The sequence below is a fragment of the Leptinotarsa decemlineata genome, unplaced genomic scaffold, assembly GCF_025532065.1.
Source record: "Leptinotarsa decemlineata unplaced genomic scaffold, Ldec_3_MD MMD2_tig00001064_RagTag_RagTag, whole genome shotgun sequence".
In the NCBI taxonomy this organism is placed as follows: domain Eukaryota; kingdom Metazoa; phylum Arthropoda; class Insecta; order Coleoptera; family Chrysomelidae; genus Leptinotarsa; species Leptinotarsa decemlineata.
Genome location: NW_027412558.1, coordinates 12774680 through 12786986, shown reverse-complemented (window position 1 = coordinate 12786986; position 12307 = coordinate 12774680). Strand labels below are relative to the sequence as shown.

Here is a 12307-nt window from a genome sequence, read left to right as displayed (position 1 = left end):
ACACTGAATTATACAGAAGATACTTTTCTCTACTCAGTTTGTATTTTAAACATTCGTTGTGGAATAAAAATCAGATATATCAGAATAAAATCAGATATCATTCACATGATATCTGATTTTTATTCCACAACGAATGTTTGAAATACAAACTGAGTAGAGAAAAGTATCTCTTCTGTATAATTCAGTGTTCGTGTAATTCAATGTTTATATGAAAGTAACAGCTTCAGGAGGACTTTCTTTCAGTTTGTGTCTTAAAGTTACTTCTTTGCATGATCTACACATCCATGTATAGAGTTACTTATTTTCAAATTGATTACTTCCTTCCTTTCTTTGGAAGATTCCCTCATCCTTTTTTTGTATCAAGATGGAGTGGTAGAAAGCCAAAAACTTTCTTTCCCAAAAATTTCAATAATGTTTTGCATGTTGGGGTCAGTAAAAAGCCAGTAAAATTTCAGCCGTATCGGAAGCTATTCTCACCAGTTTTTCAAGTGGTTTTTTGTGGGCATTTATCATTTCTACGATTTTTATTCTTATTTGTGCATTGAATGTTAAAGAATATGGTTTGTAAAGTGTTTCGTATTGTTAACACTATACCTCGAGTGCGAAGACTTCGTCGTAATCCTCAACTTAGTGATTTTGAAAGAGGACGAATTGTTGGCTTACGAGAGGCAGGTTTTTCAGTTAGAGAAATTTCAAAAAAAAACCAATCGATCTTTGCCTTCAATTCTAAGAGGTAATCAGGCATGGACCCAAGAAGGCCAAGAACACAGAGCTAGGGGCATCGGTCGTCGCAGGGGAACACCAGCGCGATCGCCGATCAAGACTTTTGGCTCTTAGGGATCAGTTCATTTCTACTAGGCAATTGCGAATCAGTAGTTTGAAGAACACGGAAGGGTTGTTGGAATGCGCACATTATCTCGGCGAATAAAAAGTTTCGGACTATTTTCTTATCATCCCCATTAGGTGTTGCCACCGCGTAGTCTTCAGCGATGAATCTTGCTTTTGTTTGGGTATGCACGATGGACCACTGAGAGTAAAAATCCGTCGTGGTGAAAAACAAGAGTCCCAGTTTGATGTGGAGAGGCACGTTCACCATACTGTTGGTTTAATGGTATGGGGTGTCATTGCATATGGTAGCAGGACACCTTAAGTCATTATTAGAGGTAACATGACAGCTCTTCGTTATATTCACGAAGTAGTGCAGCCTCATCGAGAACCCCATATTTCAACAAGACAACGCTAGACCGCATGTGGCTAGAGTAACTCTAAGACTTAATGGATCAATATGACATTAACCTGCTTACCATGGCCACCCAGATCGCCTGATCTTTCACCGATCGAACATGTGTGGGATATTCTTGGTCGCAGACTGCTTAATTTACAACAGCCCCAGTAGGGTGGAATGAGATACTCCAACAGGATATAGACCACCTTATCAGGGCAATGCCCAGACGTATCCACGAAAGTATAAGACATCGAAGATCTGCAACACACTAATGAACTCCACTGGTTTCACGAGCATCCAATTTCTCTGAAAACTCACTCGTTTGTTTGCTATTATCTGTCAATTATGTAAGTGAAAAATTATTAAATTGTTCTCAATATGAATGGGTGTTTACCTTTCTTTGTCAGTTAGTATATTACGCAGTAACTTTAAGGGGTGGATACTTAAGCAGATTCTGTGTTGATTTAGCTTTTATTTTTTCAGATTGTAGAAGATTATGAACAAAAAAAACAATATAAAATTCGTAACATATATTCCATGTTAACTTTTTTGAATCATCCATCAATCAAATGGAAAAATACTTAACGAACTCAAGATGAAGTAAATATCACCTGAACAATTACTATTGATATATAATATACAGGGCTATTCAAATTCGTGTCTGTACATGGGGATCTCGTAAACGATAAGAGATAGAGTGTCAGTTAAATTATGGCAAAGTTGCGTATTTTAGAGACCTATTCAATGATGTGAAGAAATCAAATATAGCTCTTTTGGTTGTGGAGATACACAGGAAAAACAAAAAATACCCAAGTTATTATTTTTGGCTATATCTTCTTTATTCGCAGACATATTGAAAATCTGTCCACACTTTGCTATTGGCACTTGATGTGGACTCTCAGAATATATCCATGAATCTTTGATACAGGGTGTCATCTGACTTGGGCCCCCCCCCATATTTGAATTTTCAAATACGGACCTGTATTTTTTGTTGTAGTTTTTGGATTGTAGACGTTCACTTCATACTGAGAAATTAATTTCAATTTTATATTTCGGGATTTTTCGGTAATATTCGATTATAATTTTGAGAATTATTCCCTTTTGAATTACGGCCCTGGAAATTGGTTGACTGCGTTTTTTTCATGTTTAGGTACCTATTTATATTTTTTCCATTGCTCTGAGCGTTTTCTTCAATGAACTTCGAATAAGAAAACCTTCAATGATTATCTGAAACATATCTACAACAAAAATATATTATATGTGTTTTGATGAGCAGAAAAAAAAATGGTAGCAATAATAACATCAGAAACGAACACTATAATTATAATGAAAATTGAAATGAAGTAGATAATTTATATACACATAATAAATGCAATAAATGTTCGAATTGGAGTCCTTCCATTTCGAGACAAATAATGTGGCAATAAGATGGTCTGCAAGATCACCAGATCTTACTATGCTGGACTATTTTCTATGGGTGACATTGAAAAATAGGATTTACGCTGGCAGAGAGATACAAAATGTGGATTTAGAATGATTTCGCAACAATGCAGCAAATAAGTGTATTGATGGCAATAAATAATATGAAAAACCGAGTTTAAAAATGTCTCGAAATGGAAGGACTCCAATTCGAATATTTATTGCGCCGATAATTTTTTTGGGTACCTATATAAATTACTTCATTTCAATTTTCATTACAATTATAGTGTTCGTTTCGGATGTTATTATTGCTGTAATTTCTTTTTTTGCTTATTAAAACACATATAATATAATTTTGATGTAGATATGTTTCAAATAATAATAAAAAGTTTTCTTAATCGAAGTTCATTGTAGAAAACGCCCAGAGCAATGGAAAAAAATATGAATAGGAACCTATAAATGAAAACAAAAACTCCTGAAAACTCTACGATACATAGGGAGACGTGAAAGTTGCTATTATGTTTTTATTCAACTCAGTTAACCAATTTCCAGGGCCGTAATTTAAAAGGGAATAATTCACACAATTATAATCGAATATTAGTGAACGTCTTCGATCCAAAAACTACAACAAAAAATACAGGTCCGTATGGGGTGGCCCAAGTCAGATGACACCCTGTATAAAAGATTCATGGGTATATTCTGAGAGTCCCCATCAAGTGTCAATAGCAAAGTGTGGACAGATTTTCAATATGTCTGCGAATAAAGAAGATATAGCCAAAAATAATAATTTGGGATTTTTTCGTTTTTCCTGTATATCTCCAGAACCAAAAGAGCTATATTCGATTTATTTACATCATTGAATAGATCTCTAAAATACACAACTTTGCCACAATTCAACCGACACTCTATCTCTTATCGTTTACGAGAACCCCATGCACAGAAACGAATTTGAATAGCCCTGTATATTTCAACTGCAGTTTATTGTATGACAACAAAATTTGGAACATAAAAATCATGAAAGATTAAAAAGGTAACCACAAAATATATTCATGAATATTGTCAAAACGGCAAATAAACCAAATTGACAGAGGTATATTTGTAGGACAGGCTATTTTTTGAGGAAAGAAAGTTTTGGCGCTTTTTACTTTTGAATTTATGATTTTTTTAGACTGATTCTCGAAACTTTCAGGTGGAGTTCTATTATTGCTACAAAATGACTCTTCAAAATTGAATGAAAAAATCATTTTTCATAAATAGATGTTAATTACTGAATAGAAATTCCTCTTCAAAACACCCAATATTTATTTTTGAAATGTCAAAAAAATTGTTTCCCTCTCAGACAATCAATTCAATTTCCAAAAAAAAATTACCATTTAAGATTTAGAGGACCACGGATAATAGAGGTATGTTACTGACTGGAAATTCCTCTCCAAAACACCAAATATTTATTTTGGATATATTTAAAAATGTTTTTTTTCCAACAATTAATTCAAATTCCATTTCAACTTTCAAAAAAGTTTCTTACTTTAGTAAGAAATGAATTCCTTGGCAGAAATATTAGGAAATCGTATTGTTGTGCCGTATATCTAGAGAAAGATATGACTGGTGATTTTGAAATTCTTCAAAACCTTATTCACCCACGGATTCAAAAAATTGTGGCCAATAATCAAGATGAATTCAAAAATCCAGTTGTGTTCTAACCGGATAGTGCGCTCCTACATTTTTGTATGCTTGCAAGGGATTGGTTGGATCAGAAATACTCAGGCATGATAATTGGTAGGCATGGTCTCATAAGAATGTTCTGCTCGTTTACCGGATCTGACTCTATTCAATTTCTTCTTTGGGACTTTATCAACTCGAAAGTTTATGAGACAATATGACAACTCAGAGACATAATTACCGAAACTTGCGCTATCATTACCCCCAGAAACATACAAAAATGTTAGAAATGAATTCGAAAATAGTCTGTCTCACTGCTCAAATTAAAATGATATAGTTTTATTTCCTTGAAATTAACACTGATGTATTCCAAAAGATGTTATCTTTCCAATGAACATTTATTTCAAAAAAACTGACGAAGGGTGGCAAAGTTAATAAACTCCTGATTCCAAATTTAAACGTCAATAACTCCGCAATCGGTTATTGAAATTCAAAAAATTTAAAGTATTTGTAAAGAGAACTGAATTACATTCTCCTTCTCTTCTCTTCGCCCTACTATTTGAAAAAAATAAACTGAAAATGGTTCCTTTTCATACATATTTTGTCCAACTTTAATATCTTGCCCAGTTAGAAAGTTGAAAAGAGACTATTTATGTCAGCACTGTAAAAAAAAAACACTTGGTATCAAATTACATACGAATTGCATAAATATATACTTCGTTATATATATCTTCGGTTAGGTTCTTCAATTTGTGTTAGTCATAAATGCAGATGTGAATCCACTGTAGTAGAAGAAAATGGTTACCATGGCCTAAGTTGTAAATTTAGTTCTGGCAGATTTTCAAGACATCATTCCAATAATGATCTTATAAAAAGAGCTCTAGCCACTGCAGAGGTTCCTTCAGTTCTTGAACCCCTTGGTGTTAGTCGAGATAATAGTAAGCGTCCAGACGGGATGAGTCTAATTCCTTGGAAATTTGGAAAACTTCTGGTTTGGGATTTCACCTGCGTGGATACAGTTGCAGCTTGCCGCTACGTCTAATTCTGCCGCTACTGAATGAAAACAACGGTGGCGAACGTATCAACAACAGCTACAACACAATTGAATCAGTGAGACATTCCTCAGTCAAAACCCTTGGGCTTAATGGGTTGAAAAATATTGTCAACACCTGTTTCATGAACAGTGCAATCCAATGTTTATCAAATACGAGATGGTTTCTGGAATATTTGAAAAAGGATGAGTACATGAAAGATATCAATACTAATATTTCTAATACGGAGGGTGTTTTAATCAAAAATTTCGCAGAAGTTATTAAGGAATTGTGGTCAGAAGATTCATCTGATAGAGCAGTGAACACAGTCTCCTTGAAAAGTCAGATTCAGAGTTTTGCCCCTCGATTCATGGGTCATGCGCATCAAGACGCCCATGAGTTCCTTCGTTATCTTTTAGAAGATTTACATGATGACGTTAATAAAATTATTGAGAAACCTAAACCGACCTTAACGGAGATTAACGAAAAATTGAGAGACAGCGGAAAAGCATAAGAGTCATGGCTGATTTATTTGAGTACATATAACCCTAAGATTGTAGATAATTTCGTTGGTCAATTAAAATCCACGATGAAGTGCACACATTGTGGACACTCATCTGTAACCTTCGCTCCTTTCTGGGATTTGTCACTCCTCATACCACAAAGAACTGGCCAATTGAATTTATCACAGTGCTGTGATCCGAAAGTGCACAGTGCTTTATCACAGTGCACTTTCGGATCACAGTGGATCTACCTACAGCGGACATCATACAGCATTCTGCAGACATCCTTATACTGGCACGTGGCACGAATACAATGATTCACACGTGTCACCATTTTCACCAAAATCGCTTGTGAGTGGAGATGCATACATCCTCTTTTATGAAAAGGAAGAAACAATTTCGCAACTTTGAGCGTTTGGAAATGTTGTTTTTGAACTGTTGTTTTTAATGTTATAATGAATTAGTTATGTAAGATTTATTTTATATTATATGAAACTTATACATAATAAACATATCGAAAGTGAAGATGGTAAAATATTTGTCTATTTTCAGTGCCACTCGTCAATCATTAAACAGTGATTCAACAAAAGTGTTTCAATTTTAATTTTTGAGTTGTCAGGATTCAAGTTTCTCACCCTGGTGAATTATTAAAAAAATCAAACCTCAAATAGTTTGTGTCACATCATATACGTGTGCTAACCAGAACATACAGATGATGAGTATATCGATCAGTAAATGAATCTGATATCATAAGTTACTTTCAGAATATGTCTTACGTTTAGATTCCTAACTAATTTCGCGTATTTCCAAATCCTTTTAGGTGAAAGACCCCGCTGATAATTTTATCGAGTTATTCAAATTCGATTCATTTTACTTTTCAATTGATCCATTCCAAAAATTATAATCGCCTTGAACAAAATACCAGACAGATACAGGTTGGTGTTACGTAGGAAGAAAGATGAAATACATACGATATTCTGGGTGATATATTGGGTGAATTGCTACATTGTGATCAACTATGGGGACTGCAGAAATTCTGAGTTGATGTTATTGATGAAAATTAATTATGGTCACTTTTGAAAATTCAAACCCAATATCTGTGTAATTTGGTCTATGTAAATTTTTCGCAGTTATGCAAATAACTGTTAAACTGTTTTCCCACATTTGTTTTGTGTACGAAGAAGAAAAGAGTATTCAAATAGGTGGAATTTAAAAAAAAAATAAAAACAGTCTCCAAAAGTATTATAATTTCCTCTTTTTATTTTATTATCATGCCATTATTGGAAACCAATTTTTAGAAATGTGATCTCATTTGATGTTACATAATACAAAAAGTGGGAGGTGGTTTTTTACTACCGATTGCGGTGAAAGACCATAATTTCAATAAATGACGATGGAAATTCCTATCGACATGTTCAATTCACGATCATCCATTCATTATAAATTATTGGGGATAACCGGTTCAATGTAACTTTGCCTTTTTCGCGAAACAGAATCGTTATTCAGTACGTTTTGCAAATTAAGTTCGTATCAAGCAGACGTATGCATTTTCTGATATTGGTCATTGAAACTCGAATCTGTTTTAAAGTCTGTTTTTCCGTTAATCAGCTATCGCCCCCATACAAACGACAACTCAACGATAGGTTGAGAAAGTTGTGCTTACTAAGGACTAACGAGGTCTTACCTTTTAACGTGTGATTCCTAACACGGTTGCAGAATCATCCCAGCTTCAACCAGATAAATTCTATCGAGAAAAATATCTGGTCGAGACAGGAATCGAACCCACGACCTTCCGATCGTAAGTCGGGCGCACTACCACCCGGGTCAATTCCACAACACAACCTACATATATTTTTTTTTGGTCACTGATCAGGATATTTCGGTCACTACAGCTAAAACATCATACCAATCGATTCTATGAGAAAAATTAAATCAATTATATGTTACTCGTAATACACGGAACTCAAAAAGTTTGAAAGCAATAATAAAAACTTCTGAAGGACTTTACAGATATATATTATGAAACCTCTGGGGAAATCTTTGTAGTGATTCCTAGTGCTAAAGGAAATTGTGGAAATACCTTAAGCAAAAATAAGTGTTGTTCACGCAGTTCCTGATAATGGTTCTGTATATCAACTGCCACTTTTGTTTTTTTAGTTTGTTTATTATATTTGACCAGGTTATAAAGGTTGGATTTGGTCAGTTAGGTACAAATATTCTGAAAAACGTAATCTTCAGACAACAAAATAAAGCACTTCATCTGGAATAGTCGAAATCAAAACAAGGGTAAACATTTAAAAAAAAAAGTTGAGGAGATGAAATCGTTGCTGCTGATTAGAGTGTTATGACTGACAAGTCAGAATGGTCAGAGGTTTAGGTGCTGTCGATTGACAGCGCTATACATTTTCTGACAGACAGACAAGTCCGCCATTAAGGAAGATCAGTTCCATGTGAGTGAAATTTTATATCATTACTCTTTCAGATATTATTATATTGTGTAGCGTTCCTATGAATGATGTCTGATTCAATTCCACATCGAATGTCTGGAGTACAAGTTGAATAGGAAAAAGGGATTTTTGAATGATTCAATGTTCATGTGGAAGTAGTTTTTCTTCCAGTATATATGTAACTTTCATGTATGATATGCATATCTTTGTTGAAATTTTATTTTGAACTCAATTGCTTTCTTCCTTTCCACGGGCACCGCTCTGACAACGCCTTCAGGATTTTCCTGTAGTGCTTGTGTTTTGTCCATAAAAAAAGAAAGTTTATCACATTTTTTTGTATGAAGATGAAGAAGTTGAAGGACAAGAAAGCCCTTTCTTTCCCAAAAAATATGTTTATTCATTTGCTATTGAAAATGAACCTTTGTTCGAATGAAAAAGTTTTTGTGTCAATTTTATTTTTCATATATGACTTTTCAAATCTAGTTAATAACAAATTTTTATTCTTCAACTCAAGAAACGTATATAAAATCATATTACAACGCACACAATATTTTACCGAATTTTTCTTCAAATTTTAATTGTTTCAATGTTCTTCTTTTATATCATACACTTTTTAAAAAATAATTTTTCAAATTCAAACATTTAAACCTACTCCGAATCAGTCCATTCGTGAAACAAAGCAAAACTGTTGTTAAAATTTCAGGAATTTTTAATTAACACGCTTTTGTTAGCTTCACCTGTATGTATGTATGTTTGTTTGTAACTCTCAAGCTCGGGATCTGTATTTGACAGAATTATTGACATTATTTCTTGATCTATTCGCAGACAGATGGCGCTGTAACCTCCTTGAATTCGAACTCACTTTACATGTATTTCTTCATTAAATTTTCCTAAACAATATACGGCTGATTGATTCTAAAGTTCAGATAAAATAAATATAGTTTAAAAAGACTAGAAAACACGCTTTTATAGCATACGAAACTAAAAAATGAAAAATAAATATAGTTTAAAAAACTAAAAACCACGATTTTAAAAAACATGGAACTAAAAAGTTACAAATATTTTTTAATAAGCTTAAAACAATAAAGAACGAAAAATACTAGTATTATTGAGAAAAAAGCGTGGGCGCTTTGTGCCATATTTTTTGTAAGCACCCGTCGCTACACGCGATAGAAACTTCAACACATGGCGTTATTGATAAATCCCAAGATTTATTTTCTGATGTAAGTCATGGATAATTGAGTTTTCGAAAAAAAAATCAGTACAAATATGCTTTAGGTTTTTTACGCATTTCTTACCGTTGAAACCGCCGATAACTATCACTAGATGGTATGAAAAATGCTAATGTACTAGCGATTACTTTGAATATTCGAAAAACAAATGTGAGTAAGTGAACGTAAAAAAAACTTTTTTTTTAGTTAGAACAATTACTAAAACTTGGTATAAATTTGTATACCAGGTATTCCTCTGATAAAAAATGTTGTGAAATGTTGAAACATTTCATACAAATGAAAAAATACAGGGTGAAAAAGTTGAATTATGTCTGTTTTAAAATGAATGAAACTTGACCGGTTTTACCGAGCACCCTATATATTGTTTTCGAAAGCTGAGATTCCCGATATCATAGTGATATTGACTAACTATTCCTAAAAAAAACCACTTAATTGCTGTAGACATGCGGGTGATGAATTAAAAAATATTCGCGGCTAAGGTTTTCATTGTCATTAACCGTGGATTTTTGGAATTTCTTCCTGACGTTTCGCTGGCGCGAGTGGATAGTTTCTTCAGAGGTTTAATCATCGTGGCTTGCTGTCCGATGATTAACTTTTAGGTTTCGTAAAGCGTATTTATGCCTTGTCAGGTAATCAGTTGTATTTGTACCACCAAACGATTCATGGGAACAAGACTAAAAGAGCATAAAAGGAACTGCAGACTAGGCCAAGCGGACAAGTCAGCTGTGGCAGAACACGCACTTAGTGAAGGAGACCACACAATCTTGTTTGAAAACACAGAACTAAATGCCTCCAAACAGGGATACTATAACCGACTGGTACGGGAGGCAATAGAGATCCACAAACACACGGAGAATTTCAACGGAACAGAAGAAGCGGTGAATCTCAACCGAATATGAAACCCCATTTTGAGGAATTCGAGAATAACAAACAGAATGACAACAGGCAGCAAAATTGTTAATGTTCCAGGTTCAAGTACAGGTACAAGTACGGGTACAAGTGCAGGGACAAGTACAGGTACAAATACAACTGATTACCTGACAAGGCATAAATACGCTTCATGAAGCCTAAAAGTTAGTCATCGGACAGCAAGCCATGATGGTTAAACCTCTGAAGAAGCTAGCCACTCGCGCCAGCGAAACATCAGGAAAAATTTCCAAAAATCCACGGCTTTCAAACTCGAAAAATAATGACACTAAGAAAATATTGTCTGCAAAATAGGTTTTCCTGGAATAACTTGGCAATGAAGTAATTAAAATTCGAAAACAAAAATTCCTTAGAGAGCTAGAAAAATATCGAATCGAATGACATATTCATATACTGGGTGTTCTATTCAAAAAATATAACTTTGGTTGGCCACGCTCGGCTCGATATGACTGTAAAAAAATTGAGCAGTTCGAATAATTGTTTCCTCTGATAGCAAGGACCGAGGGAATCTTGCTGACCCACCCCGTATTGAGATGCATTTCGCTACACGGTTCGCTATACAGTTGAACTGGTTTCATGTTAGTGTTATCAGTTTTCACCAAGTAACGTGTTAGTGTACTCATAATTTTTAGGAGAGAAAAGTTTTTGGGAAAAAAGTGTTTTTCTTTCACTTCTCCATCTTTATAAAAAATAACATATTCACAAAGATATTTAGGTATACCATGCATAGAAGTTACGTTAAACTTAATTGTTTTTTTTTCATCCTTTGGCTGTCTTCCCAAAATTGTTAGTATTAAGATGTAGGGTTGAAAGTCAATAAACTATTTTCCAAAAATAACGCCAAACTGAAAATTGAATTATTTCTCTAGATTTCCAGGAAATTTTTCGAAAAAAAAACAAACTGAGTTTGTGATCTGCGAGCAAAACAATCAGTAGAACCCATTTTGATGGCTGAATTTTAATTTGTTGCAATCAAAATATAAACTCACGAATGTATGGGATGATTGCGAAGACCGATACCACCTCATTCTATAGTCTTCAATAATTCTATGAGATATGTGTGATTGATGACTTGTTTGTTTTGTGGTAATTCATGATCACTTAGACGAAATGAATAAAAACAGTTTTGTCTAATTACCACTGGTTAATTTCAATTATTCCACCGGTTTCGGGTTTAGCCCGTATAAAACTAAGTAATACTTGATAATGGGTTTGAACCCGAAACCGGTCATATGAATAAAATTAACTAGTGGCAATTAAACAAAAGTGTATTTATTTATTTCATTAAAATTCTGGGGAAACATAATGAATCATTTGAAAAAATACAATTCCATCTTGTAGAGAATTATCACCTATTCCCCGACTCCACAGACCAAACTACGGCCAACATTTCAGCTCATCCTACCTGTACTGATCTGCGTATTCGCCAGCTGTTCCTCATTCAAATCGCAGAAAAAAAACATCGACCGCGATCAGACACTCATATCTTCTCAACGAAGATGAGCACCAGGACGGTCAGCGATCGATTAATTTCCAATAAATAATACGGCGCGGACGGCTCTCGATGAAGCGGACGCATCAGAAAAACGAAAAAGTACTCGAAAAATCGTAGGTGCACACAGAATCGCGGTTCGAACTTTCGCAAAAGCGGTCTAAAACTAAGAAACAGACCGTGTAACTACGGCGTGAACGGCTGGTTAGCATGGGCGTAGAAATTGATTCATTGCGTTTCACTATTGGACAAATTAAAGCATTACGTCAGTTTATTTTGTCGGCTGAAACAAGGTGATAATCCGGTCGCCAGGTGATGAATTAATAGTTCAGTCTTTTCGCATCGATGCGTTCAACAGATCTTCATAAACCA

The 12307-nt window shown here is 34.4% G+C and overlaps 1 protein-coding gene across 1 annotated transcript in view; it reads right to left on the bottom strand.

The window, feature by feature from the left end:
• LOC111507040 (uncharacterized) overlaps positions 1-12089 on the bottom strand; it is a 415477-nt gene extending 403388 nt beyond the window's left edge. Inside the window, exon 1 of the mRNA XM_074175700.1 lies at positions 11849-12089. The gene's annotated coding sequence lies outside the window, so the exon portion shown is untranslated. The remainder of the gene's footprint in view (positions 1-11848) is intronic.
• Between the last annotated feature and the right edge of the window lie 218 nt (positions 12090-12307).